Genomic DNA, 27,186 nt, shown 5'->3' on the forward strand with positions numbered 1-27,186 from the left:
CAACCCATTGTGCTGGATGCAGCCCAATGCCCAAGGCGTGGGTCCTCAACTGTAGAAGCCCAAAGGAAGCTAGTGAAAGCAAGCAAGCAAGCAAGCAAGCAAGCAGTGTGTGTGTGTGTGTGTGTGTGTGTGTGTGTGTTATTTTCCTCTACGCTTCCCTGTGAGTAGGATGTGACCAGCTGTGTGGATTCTCGACTTGTCTTCCCTTTCGTGTTAGATTCACCTAGACCTGTAAGCCACATGGAAATCTCCTCCTGTCTGTGGCTTTTCATCACGATACATAATCACGCCAGCAGAAATGAAGCTAGAACACTCTCCCATCAACTTGGCTTTCAAAACATTGCTGAAGTTTTTCCAGTTCTGACATGGATTTCTTTCCTTTCCTCTGGAGACCTGACTCCTCCCTCTGTGACGTCATCCTTGCTTTTTGCATCCATCTGCATTAAGTATCAGCACGGACCAGATACTTGGTCTTCAGCAAGGAAGACACACAGAGCACTTGTCTCTTTGGAACCTACACTTGGATGGAAGAGAAAGAGAGTTAAGAACCAACAAGTCAGCCGGGCGGTGGTGGCGCACGTATTTAATCCCAGCACTCGGGAGGCAGAGGCAGGCGGATCTCTGGGAATTCGAGGCCAGCCTGCTCTACAAGAGGTAGTTTCAGGACAGGAACCAAAAACTACAGAGAAACCCTGTCTCAAAAAATTCAAAAAAAAAAAAAAAAGAACCAACAAGTCACGAAAATGAGGGTGAGGAGCAGCCACTACAGGCATGCTGTTTAGATCAGCTGTCAATGTGCGTCCCTCTGAGGGGTGGCATCTGAGCAAAGACCTGTTAGATAAGAGCTGTTGGATCTATGTGGAAGCGAGACTCCCCAAGGCACCTTGTATTTCTGCATTGTTTTTAAACCAGTGTCTTTCATTTCTAGCATTTAGCCTTGTATCATTGTAAAGAATATAGGCGTGTGAGTGTGTAAGTGACAGAAGTCAAAAGAGGAGACATAAAGAAATTTGGCTTCATTGGAATTCGAAACTTTCTGCATTACAAAGGGCACAATTGGGGAAGGGACACAAAAGGCACAGAATGGGAGCACATTTGCAAGTCATACACCTGACAGATCTCAGATGTCTGAAGAATTCATACAAAACTAACAAAAAGACAATCTAATATTTTAAATGGACAAAGGTTTGAATTTATAGGTCTCCAAACACATACTTACGTGTGCATGGGTGCGTGCGCACACACACTAGCCAATAAAGATGTGAAAAAGTCTCAAAAACATTGCTATCAGGAAAGTGTGACTAAAAACCATAACGATATACTTCACAATCCCAGAGATGACTACAGTCACAAAGACAGCTGCAAATGTTGGCACAGGTATGGAAAATGGGATTACAGTGGTCTTGAGAAACAATTTGGAAGTTCCTCAAAAATTACCACACACACACACACACACGAGTACACGAACACTGGACACTCAGAGCAATATTATTTATGGCAGACAATAAGTATAAACAACTAAAACGTCCACACGCTGATGAATGGATAAAGAAAATGTCATGAAAATGTCTTCTATCTGTACAATGAAATGTCAGTCAGCCGTAAAAAAGACGCGAAGAGGTGGCGTGTGCTGCGGCAAGGGCGACCCTTGAAAACACTAAATGGCAGGTGGGAAAAAAAGCCAGATGCAAAAGGTTACATAGTCTATGACTCCATTTATAAGAAGTGCCCAGAATACACAAATCCACAGAGGCAGAACGCAGATAAGTGGTTGTCGGGCGGGATTTGGGGTCGGAAGAAGAGTAGTGACTACTCCCTGACGGACCTGACAGACATGAGTTTCTAATTGGGATCGTGAGAACACTCTGGAATTAGAAAATGATAGTTGGTAAAACCAAAACAAAAACAGCACTCAACTGTACACTGCAAAGTAGTGAATTTTTAGTATGTGAATTGAATCTTAAATTTTTGTTGTTGTTGTTTTTGTTATTTTGAGACAGGGTTTCTCTGTGTAGTCCTGGCTGTCCTGGAACTCATTCTGTAGACCAGGCTGGCCTTGAACCCAGAGATTTGCCTGTCTCTGCCTCCCCACTGCTGAGATTAAAGGCACTTGCCACCACACCCAGCTGAATCTTGATTTAGAAACAAAAAAAAAATGAACAAATAAACAAAAAAAGCCTAAAAGACAGCAAAAAAAAAAAAAAAAAACTTTGTAAAATGAAAACATTTATCTTTTGTATCCCAGGTGAAAGGATAAAATGTTACTATTTCGTCCCCAGTTTTTCCCGTACTTGCTCTAGAGGCTGCCTGGGGCATCCTCCCTGATGAAAGGAGCCAGCCAGCACATCAGGCCCTGAAGCCCTGAGTCCTGGCCACAAAGTCAGCCTCTGAGGCTGAGAACTCACAAGCACAACAGAGGAGGCCATGCCAGTTCAGACAGCACTTGGACATCACCTGATTACAGATCCTTACAGCCCTGCAATTCTGTGCTTGGGGGGGGGGGGGGGGGCGGGGCTAACTCAGAACAGAGGGCGGCTAAGTTCTCTCTATAATAAGCCAATCAAAGGCAGGTAAAGCAATGGGCTAAGAAGAAAAGAGGGAGAGGGGACCTTGAACAGAAGCTGCAAGTGCTTTTGATCCAGCTGTTGATGTCAGAAATCAATAGAGATGTTTTCCTTCACTTTAGAGGGCGAGAATTGGAATTTGTTGAAATTGGATCTCAAGGCTCTTAGATTTCTTTTTTTCCCTCGGTGCTGGAACAATGGAACACATTCTGTTTACAAGAAGTGCTGAGCACTGGGGTAGAAATTGTAGCAATTGTAGTGATTTTATTCTCAGCTCTGTTTCCAGGCTTGTGTAGAACAGGCTCAAAGGCACTAATGGATGCAACACAAAGGAAACCCTTAAGACATTTCTGGAAATATGTAAAATATTTCTCCTCGGTGAATGCTTGTTTCTAGAAATCCAAAACTATGTTAATGGGTGGTGTCAGAGAGACAGCACTGGCACAAATTCTCTAGTTCATCATCTCAGAGACTGGGAAGACTTGTTGTAGGAAATGAGGGATCTAGAGATCAAATTTTTCCATGCAACAAACCAAAATTCGAGTGGCAAGTGCAGTTAGCCTAGTTTATATGACTCTGTTTAAATGTAGATCCTGATTACTGCTGTTGCTATTTGTTTATCTAATAGCAGCTTTGGTGTAGCAGAGGCTTTCAGGGCAGGGACCGTGGTGCCTAAGTTGAAGGAAGTCTATCGTGGTGACCTGCACTGCAAGGACTGTGGTTTACTGTAAGGCTTTGCCTAAAACCCTGTGAAATTGATGGCAAAGAGACCTTTGTGTTGAGCTTTGGAGTAGGAAGCAGCTGTCCAGCCATGCCCCCCATCCAGCTGGTACAGGCTTCTGCATACCCCTGCCATGACTCAGAACATCCTTCATCAGAATCCCAGCCAGCTTGCTTGGTCTGAAAGATTTTATTTCCCTCTGAGCAAGCACCGTGACCAGACTTGAGTGCCTCATCGTTACAGGGTATATTCGTCAAAAAGCACGATTGCAAAAATCTGCAAATCCTTGAACCCCTTACGCAAAACAGCACAGTCGGGGACCTAGCAGAAGATGGGGCAGAAAGGTTGGAAGAGCTAGAAAATCAGGGACTTGCTCTGAGCTCAAGTCTCCTGGCAGCATCAGAAGGTGTACCCCCAAAGTCTCACCAACATGCCCATGCAGAACTGATCTGCACAGGGATGGCACCAATGCGCATGCCAAATTGATGAAGAAAAAATGCAAGGCCTCAAACCCTACACCAAGAACTACAGACAAGGAGAAAAGATGGGAGCAGGGGAGGCGGCTTTTCTCAGAAAAGAGCACACTGATTATCGTCCAGTGCCAAGTGGTCAGCACAGAAAACATCCATGCAAGCAACATTCTACGGATTCCGTTGGATAGGCATGTGTGTGTGTATACACATACATATATGTAGGCAACAGCAATTGATTAAAAGATAGCATAGTATTTGCAAGATTCTACTTAGAACCTTCCAAATATTCAATCACCTCTTGATTATTGTGTGAATGCTACATAAATAGTTAATACAATACAAACATAAGGAAAAATATCAAGACAAAAAACTCACATTTTTTTTCAGCATGATCTAACATTATTTTCCAATACTTTCTGTCTACAGTTGGATGAATCCATAGATTCACAACCCACAGACACGCAAAGTAACTTGATCCATGCCCCATATCAGGAAACGATGTAACGGGATCGCCTTAACAGACAGCACTGTGGGAGCTGCGGTGGCGAAGACGAGACAATTGGCTGCATGGCCCTACAAAGAATCAATTAGAACACACACCAAGGCCACACACCCAGATAATTGTTCTTTCCTATGAGAGGCATGAAAGTTTAGGTGTTTAGTCTCTGGATGGAATGAAGCAGAGACCTAAGGATACTGTGCACAGTCAAGAAGAATATGAGACATCTTTCAGATTCCTGGAGGATCACCACAAAGTCTACATAATGACAATTAGGCAGTCAGGGTCTTATCCACGCAGCTCCCAGGCAACCAACTTACATCTGTGTAGGATACTATGTTTCTTCTTTAGAATAAACATTTCAAGACTATTTCCCATGGATGCTGGTAGCAGTGAAATTCTAATGACACACTCCTCTTCCAAACAGTCCAGTCATTGAAAACCTCCCCCTACAACTCAAAGCTTCGGAGAGTGTTAAGAGCACTTCACCTAAAGTCCAAGGCAGCTGGAGAACACCAGGGGAGCCACCAACACGAGGAGATGGTGGCAAAGGATTGACAGAACCCAAATCAGAAGATCGGAAGAAAGCACAGCATACAGGGAATGAAGTAAAAGTTGCATAGCTGTGTAACTGTTATCTTTGAATGAGAGAAGACCTGCAATAATGGAACAGGAACTATGAAAAGAAACAGTAACACTTAACGCCTTCTCTCTCACAATGCATTTACCTACAAAGCTAGCGATTTTATTGTTCTTCATAGCTGGGAATGTGCGTACATTTTATCAGGGATTGAAGGACAGTTAGTCTGTGTCCGTTCCATAACTATTCTGAATAGAGAAGAAAGTATCTACGGAGAAGGAGATAGATTTTTCTTTGGGCCACCAGCTCACAAATAAAGACACGGAGACTTCTTATTAATTATGAAAGCTCAGCCTTAGCTTAGGTTTGTCTCAAAAGCTCTTATAAGTTAAATTAACCTATATGTTTTAATCTACATTTTAATCTCATTGGCTTTTTACCTTCCTTCCATTCTGTGCGCCCAACTTCCTCCAGGTCTCACTGGTGTCTCCCTGCACCTCAATTATCTCCTCCCACTTCCTCTCTCTGTGTCCAGAAGTCCCGCCTATACCTCCTGCATAGCTATTGGTCATTCGTTAGTTTATTAAGCCAATCACAGTAACACATCTTCACACCCTGTACAAATATCTCACAACAATAGGATACCATGTCTTTGAGGCATGTGCCAAGGAGTGCTACCGCTGGGTCAGATGGTAGATAAATGTTCAGCTTCTTGAGGATGTTCCATGCTGATTTCCAGAGTGCCCGCACCAGCTTCCAATCTCACCAACAGTGAGAGCGTCCCTTTTTCCCCACAGCCTCTCCAGCTTTCGTTGTAGGTTGTTTTCTTGGTCATAGCCATTCTGACTGGAGTGAGACGAAATCTCAAAGCCATTTCAGTTTTGCATTTCCCTAATTGCTAAAAATGATGATTTTTTTTTGCAATATTTCTTAACAACTTCTATTTCTTCTGTGGAGATCTCTCTGTTCAGATCCATAGCCCATTTCTCAGCTGGGTTGTTTGTTTTCTTGCCTCTTTGTTTTTTGAGATCATTATATATTCTAGATATTAATCCTATGTCTGAATGGATAACTGACAAAAATCCCCTCCCACCCTGGAGCTTGCTCTTTTCTTGATTGCTTGGTTCCCACCCCCAGATGAAGAGGCTCAGGCAATTAAGGGCTGTTGAGAGGGAGAATTGGTTTACCCCAGAAAAGAGCACCCAACTGGTTTTCTAATACCAAGCAGTCAGCCCTAAAAACGTACTTACAAGCCACACTGAACTTACTCAGCAGGTTGGAGCTATACACTTTCGCGTTTACATAGAGCATATACATAAAACAATAATCATGAAAGAAAAAGAGATTGAGTCTGAGGGGGATGCCGTGGAAGCGGTTGGGGGAGAAGAGGAAGGGGTGGAAATCCTGTAAATATCGTATATATAAATGAAATTAAAAAAATTAATTTAATAAAAAATTCTTCCGACAATAAAACATAAGTGCATGACTCCATTAGCCTGCCATATTCCATTCTAAAGTCTTCCACATACATCACCTGAGCTAAGAAGCATTTTTAGGTTCTTCACCTGGATTCACGAGTTACTTGGTCGGGTCCTGCCCGTCCCTGACCTCTCTCTTCTTAATCAGTCCCTTCTGACAGCTGGCCTCCGGCTCTCTCTTAATTTCTCCAGAGTTCCCAGTTCTTCATTGGCGACCATCACCTCCCAGGCATTCCTGTCTGTTTACACCCCTTCCCTTTGTTCTGCAGGGCAGCTCACTGCTGCTTCTTAAACTGGGCCTTTGCCCTTCCCCTTGGTGCGGACCAGCCCCTTCTGCCTCCTGTGGGTAGAGGTCACTCTTCCCGCAAGCAGCTTCACAGCGCTACCATTGCGTTCTCCACAGCAGTCACCGGCACTCGCAAAAACTGCGTTCATCTCTTTGTTGCTCAGGTTGCTGGGTCTGCTTACCACTGATTAAAAATTTCACGTGGGGGAGAAGAGAAATCAGGAGGGACGGTGTCCATCAAGGTTATAATGATCCACATCCGAGGCTGAAGAATATACCCCCCCCCCCCGCCCCCCGCTTCCAGGACCATTCAAGTGGTACCGGTTTTTGCACTGTCTGCTAAGGTCTGCTTCCAGCCGTGCAACCTGAGGTTACTGCTTAACTTCCATGAGTCCGTTTCCTTATATGTCAAAAGGGGACACAACTGGCCACATCCCAGCTTCATTGTGAGGATCAAATGTCCAATCACGCATGAGAACAAATGAATTATGACTAATTCATAAATAACAGAAAGTATATGTTGGTATTGAGTCCGTGGATATTAATCCCGGCTCATTCTCATTCAGATAACTTTGAAACCACTTTCAGCTGCACCAACCCTATTTTTTTAAAGGCAGGTTTTCCTCTATAACACAGACTGGCGCAGAAGTTCGTATGCAACCAACACTTAAAGGCAGTGAGCCTCCTGTGTCTGCCTCCCAAGTTCTAGGGCTACGGGGATAACAGTACGACACCACACGCTGGGGCCTTTTCACTTTTAATCACGGATTTAGGATGTGGAACTATAATTAATCAAGGCGAAGGTTCTTAAACTTCAAACATTGTCAACCTCGGTAAATTAGCTTGTCTGTAAAGGGTGCTTTCAGGTTAAACTGGGAAGCTATTCCATTGAAGTTCGGCTGATAATTGGGAAGAATTAATTGAAGTTAGTAAAGAATTCTGACTTAATGAGTCCCATCAATACGGAGCAGCGCTTTACTTATCTTATTAATTGGCATAGCTAAGAAGACGGGATGGTCTCATTAGGAGACACTTTGGCCTCCTCCAAAAGCACAGAGAGACTTGGGCTCAGCATTCCCACCGCTGGGGAGGGTCTTGTGCTCCGGGGAGCCGTGGTTCTCAAAGCCAGCTTACATCAAAGCGACCAGAGGACCGGAGCCTTCAGATCACTCAGGGATTCTGATTTAGAAGCTGTGCACGGAAGCAACATCTTCATCTTGATATTTCTGACCAAGTCCCCAATGCTGGGCCATGGCTGGGTGTGAGGGCCTCGTATCAGCGTCCGGGCGTGAGCCACAGAGAGTCAATGCCCTGAAAGCCACTGGGCTGCCTGCCGCGATGTACGAGAGCTATGGATCTCACAAGGCACGTCACTCAACAAGCATTTTTGTCAAAGTCTGACCAGGAAAACAGACTAGAAATGATTCAATTACTGGGAATTGATTATGTAGGACAAAAGCTGTGAAGACAAATGGAGACGGTAAGGAAGGCTGGGAAGTGACCGCGAACGGTGCTATCGGGAATCCAGGACAGGGAGCCCGGGGAGGCCGGGACTAGTTGGGGACTGTCTAGATGGGAGCTAGTGGGGGGAGATGCAGCTGCCTCAGGCTATGTTGCCCTCGGCAGGAAGAAAGGGAAAGAGAGACCCCTTCGGTTTCTCTGAACATGCTTCTAGCGTCACACATACATGCATGCCGTGCACATGACACAGCAGAGCGAGGAACGGATCAAGAGGCAGACAGGTGCAGGGTTTCCCACAGGGTCTACCAAGCAACAGGGGTGGATGAGACAGGCACGGGCCTTGCTTCTGCCCCATCACAGCTGGAATGTTTAAAATCAGTTGTTAATGCGCAGCTGTAAACGGTATAGCTAGAGCCTGGTGGTGGTGGCGCACGCCTTTAATCCCAGCACTAGGGAGGCAGAGGCAGGCAGATCTCTGTAAGTTCGAGGTCAGTCTGGTCTACAAGAGCAAGTTCCAGGACAGGCTCCAAAGCCACAGAGAAACCCTGACTTGAAAAACCAGGGAAAAAAGGCATAGCTAGAGACACGGGTTTTCTGTGCCCCTCTAAGAGAAGCAAACAGCGCTCTACCCCTTCACAGAGCGTTCCACCTATGACCCTTCCCAGTGCGCATTCGAATTATGGCAGGGGCAAAAGCGGGGGCCATGCACGCCTCGCACACATATGTAGTCAAGAGGCGAGCAGTCTACCACCCCTTTGTGCCCCCATCTCAAACGTCAGCCCCCAAACTGTGAGGACTGAAATTCTGTGGTCGATCAGCGGCTGGTGTTTGCTGTTTTGATTTAATAGTCCACATAGAGGAAGCCAGGAGTTATTGGAGCAAGTTGATTATGCTGCTTTATAAATCAAGACATGAAAAGTAAATTCATCTGCAAGGAGAAGTCGGGCTTTGGAGTGACTGAAACGACGATGCGACACATTCTCGCTTGTCTACTTAGGGAGAAAATTATGAAGAGAATTTTTGTCTGCAGACAATCCCATTTTATAAAAAATTAATGTTTTGAAATGAGAAAGCGCGAGAAGTCGTCGTTGTAGTGATCTTTTGAACGTATGGCTATTTCTGCTGCCTGGTAAGTTGCATTAGAATTAATGGCAGCCACGCACATGTATTGAGGGGGAAGGAACGGAGCCCTCGCTGGGCTTTTGTCGAGACCCACATTTGTGCTGAGAAGCGGAATTGCAGGCGTGATGTATAATCAAGCATGAATTAATAGCACGGTATGGCGGGGGGCCCGCAATAAAAGTACACGGCTGTCTTTCACAACGCAAGGGCTCCGCTCCACTCAGAACCCTAAAATTAGGCACTTAAGTCAGATATCTCTAAGTTACTGGCAGGAATACCTGGAATTTCTCTGGTAAGCCTGATTTGGTTTGGGGAGGGAAGGGGTGAAGGTAGGGGTGTCACAGACCTGCTCCTTTACGTGTTGTTCCTGTGGAATTTCAACCACCCTGATTTGGGGGAGGCGCAGGGGAGGGGAGAATCTGTGAGGAGCCCGAGAGAGCTACAAAAGCGTGAGGTGGAAACGTTCCATAATGACACAGGCTTCATCTAGGGGAAATGACAGCAAACCACTCAGCTGATTTGCCTAAACAAAATGACATGAGAGTGCATGTCTTTTTCCAGAGCTTTCATTAGAGGGATAGATGTTTGTTTCTCAGAGAGCAAGTAATTTGGAGACACAGCTCATAAACAGGATACCACTGTCGCAATAAACTTGTGTCGGAAAACGTCTTGTCATTCTGGGGACGGGATGCCACTGAGTGGTTCATTCAGAGATGGGGCACGTTTCCCTCCACTCTGCAAATCGTAACTGACTCTGTATCTCTTACTTTCGGGTTTTCACCTGAGTCTGTCTTACGCTGCTGGAGATAATTCGGAGGTGTCTATTGGTAGCACCGTTATTTCTCCTGACAGGGCTGGGTGGGTGCTGCCAGTCTGTGCAAAGGTGTGCTTCACGTGAGAAGATAAGTGTGCTCCTGAGATGTGGGCTGCAAGCTGAGTTGTCTTGGCACTGACTTACGTCATCGCAACAAAGATGCTGTCGTCTCTGTAGACTGAACTTTGACGTCTAACGAGTAAACATGCAGTTTCTTCCTAGTCCTGTTACTTCCTCTGAAATGTTTTGCATGTTAATCTTGGTCATCTTAAACACACACATAGACACAGACACACACACACACACACACAAAATAGGCAGGAAATCTCACAATTTAGACAATTTTTATTCACCTAAATGATTTCTCTCTTCTCTCTCTCTCTCTCTCTCTCTCTCTCTCTCTCTCGTAAGCCATGTATACATGACCTCTGACTTACGTATCAGAGGTAACAAGTATGTTAGTCTGGTTGCAGCTGATCTGTCATTGCCCACTACTGGGCAAAAGACCAAGATGGAATCACGGCTGTTTCATCACCATCATTTTCAAGCTGCTGAAACGGTTCAATATTTTGAAGTGTTCAGAATTCTGCTTGCCAGTGAAAGAAAGAGTGAGGGCTGCTACGGGGAACCCATGTCCAGGCTTCTGGTGTGACCTGAATGATCACACACTCAGAGCACTTGTCTGAAAGGTTCGTATTGATTTTTCTCATCATTTCCCACTGCATTCTAGGTGTTTCTATCAAACAACCCACTGTGTAACAGGGAACTCAAATCTGGATTCCTGCGGCTCCACTGTGTAACCTGATATGTCTTTGGGGTGGGTATTTCACACTGTCTCATAGATTAGTGGTTATAGATTAGTAATGATATATTCTTTATACCTAACACACTGCGTACACAGAAAGTGATATCCACCAATGACAGCTGTCACCAGACTCCTCTTCCTCTTAGTATCACAGTCAGAGTTGGGTACTGATAATCCTTATTAGAGACAACTGTCTAATGGCTATTATGCTTGGAGACCTATAATATCAGAGCCTGGCTGAGTACCAGGCATCACAGATGCTTCATGATAACTCACTGAAGAATCCAGAGGTAAAACCGAGCGTATAAACTACACATCTGTGCACTCCAGATGTCTCAAGCACTACCAGGTCGATGAGTGCTGAATAATTCGGAGCTCTTAGACAGTGGTCCACGGACCCTTCGTCTCTGAGCATTGGCTTCACAAACATTTCTGTGAGTCTGCAAGGTTCAGTTACAGCTGGGCACACAGATTGGGGCCCAGTGGACGCCTGCACAGCATCATCTAGCTGGGTCCACAGCAGCAGTTGGTGCCAAAGGGACATGAGGGTGCCTCTGTCCGTGTGGCGCTGATCCCTTAGAGGACCTCTCAACAGTTTGGAAACTATCTTAGTTACTTTCCAGCTGCTGGGACCAAGCACTGTGGCCAAGGTGATTTATTAAAGAAAGCATTTAATTTGGGTCTCGTGGTTCCAAAGGACAGTGGAGCCCATGACCAACATGGTGTGAAGCATTGCAGCAGACAGCAGGCATGCATCGGAGCAGTAGCTGAGAGCTTACGTGCTGAGACAACAACCACAAGAAACACCGAGAGAATTAACCGGGAATGGTAGGGCTTCGGAAACCTCGAAGCCCACCTCAGTGCTAAACCTCCTCCAACAAGGCCATGCCTCCAAATCCTTCCCAAACAGTTCCACCAAGGAGGGACCAAACATTTGAGTATATTAGCTGATAAAGGTCATTCTCAAACTCCCACAGGCACGGAGGTCACAGACGCTAGCATGAGGCTCACCAGAGATGCTGCAGAGAAACAACCTGGTGCCCCATTTAGAACCATCTGCCTTCCTTAGAGCAGGCCCTGCGCATCCTGTCTGCTCCTCCCTGAGGATGAGTCACCAGGAGGCCTCCTGGCCACTTCTGAAAACAGGTGAGCACACTGCTGTTGCCATGGTTACCCGAACACAAAGGGCATGCCTGAACTTCTGTAGTGCTCCGGTTATAACTCTCGCTATGTTGCTAAATGCTAGTTTGAAAATCAGGATGCTACTACCTTCCTCTGCGATACTGGCAAGCCTAGACACGGTCCGTTTTGTTCTCTCTCCATGAGAGTGTCTTAATAAGAAACCCACGATTTCTCTTCAGGAGACTGCATGAAAGGGCACACTACTACACGATCCAAAACACATCTGTTCACACATGTCACAGAACACTGTAGTTCAGAATCCCACCTGAAATAGCTCCCGTGTGTGTCTCCCACCAGACCCAAGGGGAACCAGTCACCCAGGAACTGGGAGCCAGGAGGCAGCACAGGCTAGTCATGACCAGTCTCCTTCTCAGTCAAAGACCAACTAAGGACTAGAGCTTTGCAGCATCCTGGGAACCTCCTAAGTAGAGAGACCACGGAGAGGACAGGTCCCAGGCACCAGCATCCCAGTAGAGGGAAAACTGAGCCTGGAGTTGGATAGAGAGTCTAAAAGGCAGCGTGGGAGCCGCAGTTTTACCCACAAACCGCTAAGCATTCTGCGGTTGTCAAGATCTTGGGCACTGAATCACAATGAGAGGGGCTTCCACGGGGTAGTGACTAATGGCCCCTCAATTTCCTGCTGACGCCGGCAGTTTTATGTCATTTTGTTTTTATGTTAATTTATGCACACAGGATTAGAACGCAGCAGCGTTATGTGGTCATTTAATTTAATTGAAGTGGGGGACTTCCTGGGCCCACTTTTACGTTCTCCTTACGGATTCCAGTGATTTTGGTGTTTAGCATTTAATTCTCTCCCCCCCCCCCCCCCCCCGCCACACACACACTCCTAATGGCAATAATAATAGATTTACACAAGTGTTACCCTCGGCTCCAAGGAGCTCCGAGCACGCCATGGCCCATCACCCCCCCCCCCCAAGAGCCTGCAAGGCAAATGCCAGGGAGGATTTGGAGTACTTTCCTTAGGTTCAACAGACATAAGAAGGTGCAGCCTTCACCGCAGAGATAAGTTCCCAGACATTTAAATGGCTTTTCAGTGCCTGGAGAAGCTTTGCCTATGCATAAGGCTTCTGCTGGGCACCTTAGTCTTCACGGCTCAGAAATATAGAACCTTTAACACTGACAGCCTCACCCGGGATGCACGCGGCATATTAGGGAGCACTCCTTGATCACCCACCCGTTTTCCTAAAGGAACCTAGTGTTGTGGTCACCCTACCTGGAACAACAGGCCAAGGGCAAAGAGGAGAAGCAGAGGGGAGCAAGCAGGCAGTGAACTCACCCTCAAGAAGTCCGCAGTGAGGGACCTGAAGTGGAGGTCCAGCAGCCCGATCAAGCTTTCTCTGCAAAGCAAAACAGGATCCACATGAAGACACTGGCCCCAGGGACTGTTCTTTCTTTTAAGAATGATTGTGGTATTGCACCAGGTTCTGTAGCATCATTTCAAGCGTGTATACCAGTGTACTCTGAGTACATCCCCAACACCATCATACCAGGTTCTGTAGCATCATTTCAAGTGTGTATACAAGCATACTCTGAGTACCATCCCCCACACCACACTCCTCTCCTCCTTTTTACCTCTCCCTTCCATGAGTCCCCTTTGCTTAACTCCAAGGGCTTCAACAAATCCATTGACATCTGTGGGCTGCATTCTGGCTGAGATGCTCTCCAGCCCATCTTCCCTGGCAAGCACTACCTGGACCAGCTCAACCACATTCTAGGTATCTTGGGCTCCCCATCCCAGGAGGACCTTAATTGTATCATCAACATGAAGGCCCGAAACTATCTACAGTCTCTGCCCTCAAAAACTAAGGTGGCTTGGGCCAAGCTTTTCCCCAAATCTAACAGTTTCATTGTGATTTTAACATCGTCCCTATGTATAGGATCTGCTTTGATAAATACAGTACTTTTTCTACAACCTACATCCTTCCTGTTTCTTATGAAACTGGGGACCCACCAATGAGTCATAAGTGTGACATCGGTCTTTCTTAATACTATCTCTTGTTCAGTCCAGTTTTCTTTCCTTGACAATGGATACATTCATTTTTTTTTAATGTATTAATCACATTTTCACTGCCTGTTCCTCTGTTGCTGGATGCTGTTGCTAGCGAGAAGGCAGATATGTCACTTGATATAACAGAAGTTATATTTTGTTATGCTGATAGTCATCACATAAAGTTCATACTCTAAATTCCTAACTATGGCCCTAAGCCTATCTCCCCAAGGCTGCTCACCTGTGCGACGAATCTTAGCTGAAGGTCAGGTCCAGCCTCAATCAGAGACAGCACGAATCTTAGCTGAAGGTCAGGTCCAGCCTCAATCAGAGACAGCACGAATCTTAGCTGAAGGTCAGGTCCAGCCTCAATCAGAGACAGCACGAATCTTAGCTGAAGGTCAGGTCCAAGCCTCCGATTTGAGGGTCAGGATGGGGGGTGGGGGAGGACCTCTCCAGCCGTGGAGCAGATCAAGGGGGCGTCTCTGCAGATGTGCAGAGCAGAGCACTGCTCTTGGTCTCTGTATAGACTGCCCAGCGATGTCACGGGAGTCTAGACCTGTGTCTGGTGGTCCTGAGTAAGTGGTGTCACTGGGTTCTGATTATCAGTTACAGCCTCTGTGTAATAAGGATCCTGAAGACGCTGTTTTTACACATCTAACAAGCAGGCCACACTCATCAGAGACACCTAGGTTGGTTCCACAACCGAGCTACTGTAAAAAGCAGCCCTCTTTGTTTCCCGAAGGATGAAAGAGCAGGAAGAAATGTCGGCGCCTCTGTTCAGTGGAGGAGGAAGCTTGCCTAGGCCTGGGTGCTACCGAGAAAGACAAGGCAAAGCAAACGGAACCAAGGGGTAAAGCCTTATCACCTGTGTCCCCCAGCAAGCCAGCCAGGGTTCCCCCTTCCTCGGACGTCACACAAACACATCCAGACAGGTTCTTGTACAGTCACAAGACTCTGCACTGATAACTCGGAGTAGTGTAGCAGCAGAGAAGGCATGGCAGAAGAGGAACTGCAACCTGTATCCTGGCACCACAGCCAGGGGTCCGTAGTGTCGCCTGTACCAACCCCAGGTAGACGGCGATTCAGTGCCAGTGCTGAACACCCACAAGTACATCTTGCTGTACATCTCCACAAGTAACCGACTTCGTCCCTTCCCAGACAAGCAGAGTTCCCACCTGACGGACACACTGCCCTTCCAGGGGCTCCTCATGACGGCCTTTAGTTCAGCCACTTAATACAGTGACGACTCGAACTCAGGAAAGAACAACAGTTATGATTCTGTTTCACTGTAGAAGACAGAAGCGCTCCGTGAGGAGCATTACGGAAGGGTACCAGATAGCGTGGACTTGAAGCCTCTGTACCGGAAAAGGAAGGGGCGTGGCCTTCTACACTTGGAAACTGTAAGAATTGCCGAGTTGCTTCTTCTGAAATTGGACTCACAGCCAGGCAGTGGTGGCACATGCCTTTAATCCCAGCACTCGGGAGGCAGAGGCAGGCGGATCTCTGTGAGTATGAGGCCAACCGGGTCTACAAGAGCTACTTCCACGACAGGCTCCAAAGCTACAGAGAAACCCTGTCTCGAAAAAAACGAAAAAAAAAAAAAAAAAAAAAAGAAATCGAACTCAGACATCTTGTATGCTAATGTATTATTCCGTTATAAAAGAATTTCATTCTTTGTCATCACAGGCCTTTTCTTTACACTCTCCATCGCAGTAGTCATGACAACAAAACATCTGAGAAAACAAACATGTGACCTGTTTCTGCTGTTAGACACTAGCTTCCAATGACAAAGTCACCAGAAGAGGCATCGATAGACGTTATATCTCAGGGCTTTATTGAGGCTCTACAATGAAAACCTCTAGGAGATAGCGCTTTATGCTAGCATAAAGACTGCAATAAAACAAATACACATGATAACAAACGCTGGAGAAATTCAGAGTGGCCAGACTTCTCACGCGTGACTGGCGGCTGTGCAGGTATTCTCAAAAGTGTGTGACATTTTTTTTTTTTTTTGTGCAGAGTTGAGCATGTTTTTACCATATGACCCAGAAATCTCATGTCTGGATAAGAAACCTTACATAATTCTACAGAAATTAAATGTAATACATACATACACCCACCCACACACACACACAAAGATATCTACTTTATCTTTTATCATATCTAAGGAAAACTATAGCTATTTATTCTTCAACTCCATCAAAGACTCCAGAAAGATATAATACTACCTAAGTAAACAGGAAGTACATTGTAAGCAACTTCCAAAACTCTAGAATTGACAGAGACACCTTGCTGCCTGGACAGTCGCCCAAAGTTATTTTGTGCTGTTGGGGCATCCAATCTTCAGCCTACAGGCCCATAGTATTCAGCAGACTTTTCCATGAAGCAGGAAATTTCAAAGACAGTTCCACGGATATTGGCAATTTGACAGTCACTTTCTTCTGTGTCCTGCAAAATGTCTGGCAAGATTCTTCCATGAAGCCGGAACCCAGAAGGATCATCTCACCTTCTCTAGGAAACTTCAGCAGCCATTTTTCTGTGGGTCCTGCATGCTCAGTCCACACAGCACAACATCAAGCAGTCTGGGGCAAGAGCAGTTTCCTGCCCAATGGCTAACCAACTCCATGAGGAGCCTCTTTGATGCCCATCTTCCTCTTGAAGTAGATTGATGCTGCCAGGAGCAGACGTGTCTCATTGTCATTAAAAGTTCTAAGTTCTTAAAACATTTAAATACCATATTCTGAAGGTCTCTGAAAGATTTGAAGAATATCTAATTAACTGAACTATACCTCTATATATCTGGAAAACTTAACAAACATGACTACAAGCTTGACTATCATAGATGATTTTCTACTAACCTATATTTCTTAATTATACATTATATTTTTAAATGAGCTGCACAAACACAATACCTTAATCAAAAGCAGAAATATGCATCTAACAAAATTGACCTTAAATTTGTATCAATAAACCAAGATCCATACCAATGCAAATATCTGTAACAGTTGATGGGAAAATGGGGGAACTCTGGAGGGTGATGGAATCTCTCTCTACATCGTGATAACATGGATAGCTGTGAGTTCCTTTCTGGAAAGTCTATAAAAACATATTAGTGTATTAATATAATACATTAACATTAATAATATTATTAATTAATTAACAATAATATTATTAATACATAATTAATATATTAGAATTAAGGCACTGGGGAGATAGCTCAAGGTGGTAAAACATGTTAAGTGTGAAACCCGGGGTATGATTCCCCAGTGCCCACATAAGACACCAGTGGTGGTGATGTGGGCTTGGGCTTCAGCCCTGGGAGGCCAAGACAGTTGGATCTCTGGAGCTTGCTGGCCAGCTGGCCTCATCTAACCAGGGGGCTCCAGGCTAACCAATGAGAGGGCCTGACTCAGAAAACAAGTCAGGCAGCTTCTGAGGAACAACACCTGAGGTTGACTCTGGCTTCCACATGCACACACACACACACATACACACACACACATACACACACATACACACACATACACATACACACATACATGCACACACACATACACACACATACACACATACATGTACATGCACACACATACACACACATACACACACATATACACACATACACACACATACACACGCACACACATACACACATACACACACATACACACACATACACACACATACACACACATGCACACACATACACACATACACACACATACAGACATACACACACATACACACACATACACATACACACACAAACACATACACACACATACACACACATACACACACATACACACACATACACACACATACACACATACACACACACATACACACACACATACACACACACATACACACTCATACACACACACATACACACACACATACACACTCATACACACACATACACACACACATATACACACATACACACACACATACACACACATACACACATACACACACATCACACATACACACACATACACACACACATACACACACATACACACACATACACACACATACACACACACATACACACACATACACTCACACACACACATACACACACACACACATATACACATGCATGCACACCTGCATACATATATTTACCCACAAGAACACACACAGTTAAAGTTAAAAATCATTCAAAGTGCTCACTCTTTGGATGACATGCTTGTGTTCAAAGTCCTGCACATTCTAGAACTCCAGTGCTGGGATCCAAGCTTTCTAGGCCAAGAGGGCCTCCTCCTAAAGAACCTGAGACCACCCCTCACACACACACAATACTGGACCCAGCTGAGTTTGTGAACTACACTCTTCTAACCCCTCCTCTCCAGGCTCTTCCCTGCCAGAGAACATGCTTGCTTGGAATTCTCAAAACTTTGAGGCAGGAAGGGATTGTTCTTCTTTCAGCTCTTCAAATACCTGATGCAAAGCCAGGTGGTGGTGGTGAAAACTTTAATCCTAGCATTTTGGAGACAGAGACAAGGGGATCTCTGTGAGTTCGAGTCTAGCCTGGTCTCCATAGAGAGTCCTAGGCCAATCAGAGTGACATGCTGAGACCCTGTCTCACCCAAATACCTAATTCAAGCAGTGCTAGAGCCTTCTAGGAAAGGTGGGGGAGGACACCAAGATGGTACTTGTTCTCGGTGTGTTTGCTTTAGGAGCCAAAACAAACACCAGGTGAATGCCTCTGTAAGTTATCCCACTGCACAAGTAACAAGAAGAAAGTTTGACGTAGGGTGTAGAACCACTGTTTTAATTACTGGGATCAACAAATGTTTGTGGTAGGGAGAAAATTTGTTAAAAGTGCTGTGCAAATCTAGAAGCAGGTGCTTGTGTTTGAATTAACAGAGGCACTGAGAGGCAGTCAGAGGGGAAAATGTCAGAACAGACGACCTAAGAGCCCCCGTGCGAAGACCATGTAAGAGTGACAGAAAATGAGGGGACGAGGAGGCTTCTCAGCCACCCGGAAAGGCAAACCTATATTCACATCGCTGAGCCTATGGTAGGAAAAGGACTGGCAAGGAGGACCAGGACCTGCCAAAGATGGGAAAGAAGCCAGAGATGAAGAGGTGGACTGGCTAGGTCTCCAGCTCAGGTCACGGCCACACCAAGTTCCTGTGTGAAGCCCACATTCTGCGTTCCAAGCCACGAGTCCTGTGATGTTCAAATGCATTCACAACGAGGCAATGTGATAGAAAAACTTTAAAAATTTAGAACCACTTTAGAAAGATTGCTTGTATTCCATCCATTTGAATTATAATAATTAAACATAGCTCCGAACGTTCTGCATATCCAAGGAGAAAAGAGAATTTTCATTGAACCATTAACCTCCTAATTATTCAACAAAAAGGAGCCTCGAAGTCAGTCCACATAAGCAAGCTTTGCACTAGAAATAAATGCTCCTGGCTCCTCTTAAGGGAGGCCCCGAGGGAACACGGTGTGCAGCGTCGTCTGTCACAGGTATGGAAAATGTACGAAGGCGTTCTTCAAATGAACATTCCACATCCACACGCTGAAAAGGCCCTTGTGAGGAGCAAAGACAACAGGATCCAGACAGAAGAGAGTGGAGTCCAAAATAAGGAAAATCAACAGTCAAGGGGCCACTGACATGGGACTTTCAATGTATTCTCAAATACACGTTAAACTCATTCAGGGTAGTTGTCTGAGGAGCTGGGGACCCAGTCAAGCCTTTTCCCTGTCTACTGGTATTTCTCAAGAACAGCTGCAGACTGTGCTAGGAACACAGCATCTAGAGACCCAGAGGGGTTGGTTGGAAAGGCAGGACCCTGTGCTTGCTCTTCTCAGCCCAGAGAACCTACAGGCTTCCTCATAGGGGAGTCTCATGGCCTCTTAGCCGTACCCCTCAGCTGAGACATAAGTGAGGCGTGCATAGAAAACACTCCCTGTCCCGTGTACAGTCTTCCTCAGGCTCCAGGAACTGCCTTGCCATCAATCCTGGGCTTCCACTGTCCCTCACTGCTTGTCTGCAATGACGTCACTTTGCTTAACTTTAGTGCAAAAAACTCTGCCTCCCTGGACTCTTGGAAGTGGTCAGATTGGTATAGCGCTAGGTATTGTGAGTAAAGTGTTCAGCATGGCCCCTTGGGGTTTAACTGTTGGGTAAGCTTATCCACAGCAGTACCTGTGGAATAAAGGGGGAAAAAAAAAAACTCAGATGAGGTCAGAGTTGGCGATTGCCTTTGATTTTAAAAGCAATCCTAACAGGACCCCCTCTGTGCTGCGCTTCAGTCCAGGCATGGCTGCCCAACTTGAATCTACTCCGACAAACCAAAAATAAGAAACATTCCATTAAAGATGGCAGCAGGCAATGCATTCTTCCAATATGGGAGTGTCACAAAATTCAAAAAAATAGTTGGTAAAGCGTTCTAAATTGAGAGATGTGACAAGCAAATGCAACAGCTTAGCCTAGTCTAGGTCTTACCCGAGAAATAAGAATTGCGTTACAGAAAGGGACCCCCCTTCGACCCGAACCTCCATTGGTGGAAGAAGATAACCAACTCCTACAAGCTGTTCTCTGCCCTTTACACATGTGATGTCACAATGCACACCCCCCTTCTCCCCCCACAAAACAAAGAAATAAGTAAACATGCACAAATAAATAAATGAAAGCAAAAATTTTATTTAACAATAGAACACTAATGTTTAAGAGGGTTGAAAACTACACGCTAAAAAATGTGATTAGTTTAATACACTAATCCAGTGGATGCTGATAATGGTCACTGTTGATTAAAATAAAATCCGGCTCACGTTAGCTAGCAATTGGGTAGCACTCAGTTACTGAAAATTGAAGCTTTTCCTTCTTAGATCAAGGGGGTATGTCCCTGGAATGCCTAGAGATATGTGGTCTCAGCCACAGACTCCAGAAAAAAAAAAATAAAAGTTTTCCATTTCGAAGAAAAATCTCTTTTTTTTTTTAAATCTCAGTTGCATGTAAGTATAGATTGACAAAAGAAGTCAGTCTGACATGTTTTCTTCTTGAACAATAAGGCCACGCTGGCTCTTTGTAGAATGATTGCTCGTCACATGATCAATCCCGAAGGGCAAAGACTATTAGCAAGAGTGTCAGGAAGGTGGGCTCAGACCTCGAACTGTTGACGAATTGGGAGTGGCACCAGGAGAGCCTCAGACTCCAGCAAAGTCAGGGATCCTTCAAGCAGCCGTTGTGAGTTTCTCATGCAGCCCGACACCGGACATCCCGTCTTTTCCTTCTTCGCTGCTGTCTACCTGGCCTCCTAAACACCAAAGACGTCTCGGAGTCGGATAAAGAAGCGTCAAGCTGATGTCTGCGGTGACACCCTCACGCCGCAGCAGCTCGGTGGACCATTCATTACACCTTCAGAATCATAAATCTTGTCCCAAGCTAAATCTGGACGTCCCCGAAGGCGAGGCAGGGGAAGGAAAGGAAACCGGGGCATTGTGTTTCTTCCTGAGGGTTCGCTTTCATTAGCCTCTGCTCCGAAGGCGCCTTTGAATAGCTCCTGGTGCAATGAATGCTGTTCACACACAATCTCTCCTGTCAAGCATTCGACTCGCCCTAAAGCCTGCCAACGGTTTGGAAGCAGTGTCTTCGGCTGTTACGTTTTCCAACTGGCTTTCTATTGTCACTTCCAAAAAGTGTGAAAACACCTGATTTATGGGCGCCTGGCTTGAAGAATGTCATTTCCATCACCTTCCTTCCTAGACGCCACCTCTAATAAGCGGGGCGGAGCCATTTGGCTTGAGCTTGCTTGGGAAAGCTCTAAGCCTAATTTATACACCGGACGGAGCTCCGGCTCATTGAAATTCTCCTTAATGCCTCTTCAGAAACACCTGGAAGACAAAACAAGCCGAGCTCCAGGACGTGTGACCTCCCGATTAAGGCAGCAGCTGTGTGCTTGCGAACACAGTCTCAGAGATGCCCAGCCCTGTCCCTTCCCTCCCCTGTCAGGACATAGAAAACACAGAATTTCAGGGACTCAGAAGCCGCACCCCCGTTGACATTGCGCCAGTTTCTCGAAGGCACTTTCAGCTTGCTTCATTAAGTACCTGCCTGCGTTTTGTTCACAGCGTACCTGGTAGATTTTTCTCCAGTAACCTCATGTCTGGGGTGCCGCTTAAAACTCAGCAGCAAAGAACCGACAAGCTGCAGACAGGAGGCTTCAACTTAATATGGAAGTCTCCGAGAAGACAATTGATGCCGAGAGGAATCCGGAGGGTCGTCACATGGACTCTCTCCGGCCCTGCATCTTTTGAACCCTTTCAATGAATCAGGAGGAACATGTACGCAGGCTCCTTGTACAGCTAGCTGTCCCCAGAGCTGTCTGTCACTTACATGGCTGCAAACGCAGGCTCACAATCCCCACGCTGAGCCAGCAGTTCGGGAGTTCCGTAAGTCTGAACTTAAGAGACCATTTTTCCAACTTTCAGACGTGTGCAGCTCGGCTGGGGAGGCTGAAGATTCTGGCTGACCAGATGTGGGAAGACGGGAAGGTCTGTTGTTTCTCCCTGGTTTGCAATTGTAATGCTTGAGGCCCAATATCTAGAGTAGCAAGTACTCAGAGGACAGGGTTTCCAGGCTCTTACATAGGAATAAGGGCTAGGACATCAAGTGTACGCAATGCACCTGCCATGTGGGTGCTGATACTGGTCAGCCTCACCATCCATGTTTGCCCTTGGTTTCCTGGCACAGCCGGATACCCAGAAACCGTGAGGAAGCAGAGGCAGGAATTCAAAGAAGGCATTTAAATTTCTGACATGGTCTCACAGTTGACTTTAGTCTTAGAAGCTTGATTTGGAAGCCAGTGGATAAGGTACGGATTCTATTTTCATTACATTTTATTAAAGTATTGGGGGATGAGTATGTGCCACAGCATGCGAATGCACGTGGGAATCGGAGGACAGCATATAGGGTCAGTTCTACACTCCACCCAGTCAGACTTGGTGGCAAGGATCTTTGCACACCGCACCATCCTTTCAATCCAAACATGTCAGCCGTGGAGACGTCTTTCAGAGGTTTTCTCTCTGTTGCTCAGGTTGAGATGAGTCCAGCTGCTCTGGCTCCGTTGATGACGTTGAACTTCTGTGTGGTGATATTTTGTTTGTGCTTTAACAAATAAAGCTTGACTGAAGATCAGAGCGTGGATTAGCTATAGAGGCCAGGCAGTGGGGGCACACCCCCTTATTCCTAGCACTCAAGAGATAGCGGCAGAGGGATCTCTGTGAGTTCAAGGCCACCCTGGGCTATGCAAGCAGGAGTCAAAGAGAAACAGAGCCAAGCAGTTGTGGCTCTCATCTTTAAGCCCAGGACTAGGGAGGCGGAGACGGGAAGGGAATGGCTGGGTGGAGAGAGAGATAAGGCTGGAGGAGACAGGAGCTCAGCTTTCAGTCTGAGGTATCCTAGGTATTCATTCTCCGGGTTCCTAGAGACAGGATCACCCACTTGCTCTGAGGATTTGGTAGAGGCAAAAAATTTAGTGGCTGGCGCCTTGACTTCTCTGATCTTTCAGCATTTGCCCCAATATCTGAATCTGGACTTTTATTATTAAGAGCAATTAGAAATTCTGATCCTCCAGAGTCCACCTTGTGAGTGCTGGGACTGAATACAAGGTCCACTACATCCTATTTACCTAGAACTTAGGAAAAAAACCCAGGACGTCTGCACATGCCAGGAAGCAACATGCCAATACATCTGCAGCCTGAACACACCAGAGCCTTGTGTTCTATGTTTTTTGTTCTCCAGTAAATGACAAGGCTGATGTGGAATCACTGGATTTGTCTGAATTTGAACAGTTTTTTTCCCTGTGTGCAAGCTAAGTGAGGTCTTTCTCTTTTTAATTTATCACAGTCATTATTTCAATAGGGTGATGCATGCTTTCATGTAGGCCAGGATTTTACCACATGGATTTGTTGGAGATACTAAATTTGAAAAGCTCCCACATCTGTAATCTTTGTGGGACATTTTTGTGCTTTCTAGGTGGTCCTTTCTAGACATTTTGAGCATTTTCCGTCAGCTCCATTTGAAGTCTGGTACTACGTGAGCTTCTACCAGCCGAACAGCTCATACTATGTGTGTGCACGCATATTAATGATAGATTGTAATGATGGATTGGGGGAAGGACAGCTGTGGTCAAAGCCTAGGACAATGGGGCTCTAAAGAATCAACATTAAAGTTGTAAGATCAAATTGGTAAACTCAAACTGACTTAGAATTACACCATTTTTCCTTTCGGTCAACTCTTTTTTAAAAAAAAATTGATTTGACTGAGTTATACATTTTTCTCTGCTCCCCTCCCTTTCTCCCCCCTCCACTTCAACCCTCTCCCATTGAACTCATGCTCCCAATTGACACAGGAGATCTTGTCTTTTTCTTCTTCCCATGTAGATTAGATCCATGTATGTATCTCTTAGGGTCAGTCCTCTTTGTTGTCTAGGTTCTCTGGGAGTGTAACTGTAGGTTGGTTTTTCTTTGCTTTATGTCTAAAAGCCACCTATGAGTGAGTACATGTGATATTTATCTTTCTGGGTCTGGGTTACCTCACTCAATGTGATGTTTTCTAGCTCCAGCTATTTGGCTACAAATTTCAAGATGTCATTTTTTTTTCTGTGTAGTACTCCATTGTGTGAATGTACCACGTTTTCCTTATCCATTCTTCAGTCAAAGGGCTTTTAGGTTGTTTCCAGGTTCTGGCTATGACACACAAAGCTGCTATGAACATAGTTGAGCACATGTCCTTTTGGCACGATTGAGCATCCTTTGGATATATAACCAAAAGTGGTATTACTGGGTCTTGAGGAAGGTTATTTCCTAATTTTCTGAGAACTCACCCCACTGATATCCAAAGGAGCTATAATACCAGCTTGCACTACAACCAGAAATGCAGGAGTGTTCCCTTTTCCCCACAACCTCTCCAGCATAAGTTGTCATCAGTGTTTTTGATCTTGGTCATTCTTACAGGTGTAAGATGGAATCTCAGAGTTGTTTTGATTTGCATTTCTCTGATGGCTAAGGATGTTGAGCATTTCCTAAAGTGTCTTTCAGCTATTTTAGATTCCTCTGTTGAGAATTCTCTGTTTAGGTCTGTACTCCATTTTTTTATTGAATTATTTGTTCTTTTGATGTCCAATTTCTTGAGTTCTTTGTCAATTTTGGAGATCAGATCTCTGTCCTACACTGGGTTGGTGAAGCATTCTGTACAGAAGCTTTTCGGTTTCAGGAGCCCCCATGTATTAATTGTTTCTTCAGTGTCTGTGCTGCTGGGGTTATATTTAGGAAGTGGTCTCCTGTGCCAATACGTTCAAGTGTACTTACCACTTTCTCTTCTATGAGGTTCAGTGTGGCTGGCTTTATGTTGAGGTCTTTGATCCATTTGGACTTGAGTTTTGTGCATGGGGATAGATATTGGTCTTTTTTCATTCTTCGACATGTTAATATCCAGTTATGCCAGCACCATTTGTTAAATATGCTTTCTTTTTTCCATTTTATATTTTTTGCTTCTTTGTCAAAACTCAGGTGTTCATAGGTGTGTGGATTAATATCTGGGTCTTCGATTCGGTTCCATTGGTCCTCCTGTTTGTTTTTATGCCAATACCAGGCTGTTTTCAGTACTGTAACTTGGTAGTAGAGTTTGAAGTCAGGGATGGTATTGCCTCCAGAAGTTCCTTTATCGTACGGGATTGTTTCAGCTATCCTGGGGTTTTTGCTTTTCCATATGGAGTTTGAGTACAGTTCTTTCAAAGTCTGTGAAGAATTTAACGGCACCATTCTTTACTGTTTGAAAAGTTCTTTGTGTGCGTTGAGCCAAAAGAGGGAAGCATAACAGCTAAACACAGCTGCACTGTGTTTAGTTGAAGCGTTAACAATTCATGTTTAGAGTCATGGGAGAATGGTGAAATCCTACACACCTAGGCAACCTGTATAACACAGCATCCAAGAGAACACAGAGAATTCCCTCTAGTAAGACCATACATGATGATTCCATACTGATTTACCCTGGGCCAGCACGGGAAGCCTCTCTCCTCCCCAGACAATAATTAATAGTAATAAGAGCTAATATTTGATCTGTAGTTATAGCTCAGTGGCAGAGTATTTGTATAGCATCTGCAAGGGCCAAGGTTCAATATCCTGCAAAACACACACACACATTAACAGTGAAAATTTACCATGATTATATACATTAATATTCAATATACAATCTCCTAAGAAAATTGTGAGCTTAATGGGGGCAGAGGGAGTGTTAAAGGGGAGAGGGGAGGAAGGAAGGGAATGGGGAAATGTATAGCTCAATAAAAACAATAAAAAACGGTAATATTATAAAATTGGCAAGAATAAATGAAACTAGAAACAATCACCCTAAGAGAGGTAGCCGAGATCCAGAAAGACAAATGTGGTTTGTTATGTGGATATTAGCTATTAAAGTAAACAATAATCAAGCATCAATCCACAGACCCAGAAAGGCTGAGTATCAAGGAAGGTTCTGGAAAGGATGCATGGACCCGGGAAGAAGAAACAAAATAGGATCTGAGAGTGATCTGGGGGTATGTAAGGATGGGAAAAAATATTCAGTATAACCCAATTTCTATGCTACATGTAGGTATAAGTGGTGGAATCAAGATTTCTCATGCCAGCAAACTGACTGCGGAGGCTGTCTCTAACCATAAGTAAGATATATTACCTGTAATAAACAAAGGTAGTGCCTTAATGGGACTTTATGATGGTCTCCACAGTCCAGCCCTGGAGAAGCTGAACTCTTTGAATCTCCTCTCTGTGAAAAATCAGAACTTGAATCTCTCTCCGCACACGCCTCAGCCCATGCCACGGCTGTATGGGGGTGATTTCCAGGCCATTTGTTTTATATTGTGAGAGGGAAATACTCCAGATTCTTTAAGAGATACACACAGGAAATTGGAGCATTCTTTCATTTGTTCCTGCACACTGCCCGCTTCTACCACGCCACACAGGGGCTTGTGCAAACTTAGCTAAGACCCTCTCTTTGCCAATGCTAATGACCTTTCTCAGCGTGCCTCTTGTTCGACCCCCTCAACTGTCCGTCCCTTCCTCTGTCTTGAAATACTCTTTTTAATCACCTGTGAGAAATCACAGCTCACTGCTCTTTGCCCTACCCTAAGGCTGGTTCCTTGACCCTCTCTGACTTAACCTGGCTG

Source organism: Microtus oregoni, unplaced genomic scaffold (assembly GCF_018167655.1).
Source record: "Microtus oregoni isolate MIOR12 unplaced genomic scaffold, Mior012 000018F_ref0000195, whole genome shotgun sequence".
Classification (NCBI taxonomy): domain Eukaryota; kingdom Metazoa; phylum Chordata; class Mammalia; order Rodentia; family Cricetidae; genus Microtus; species Microtus oregoni.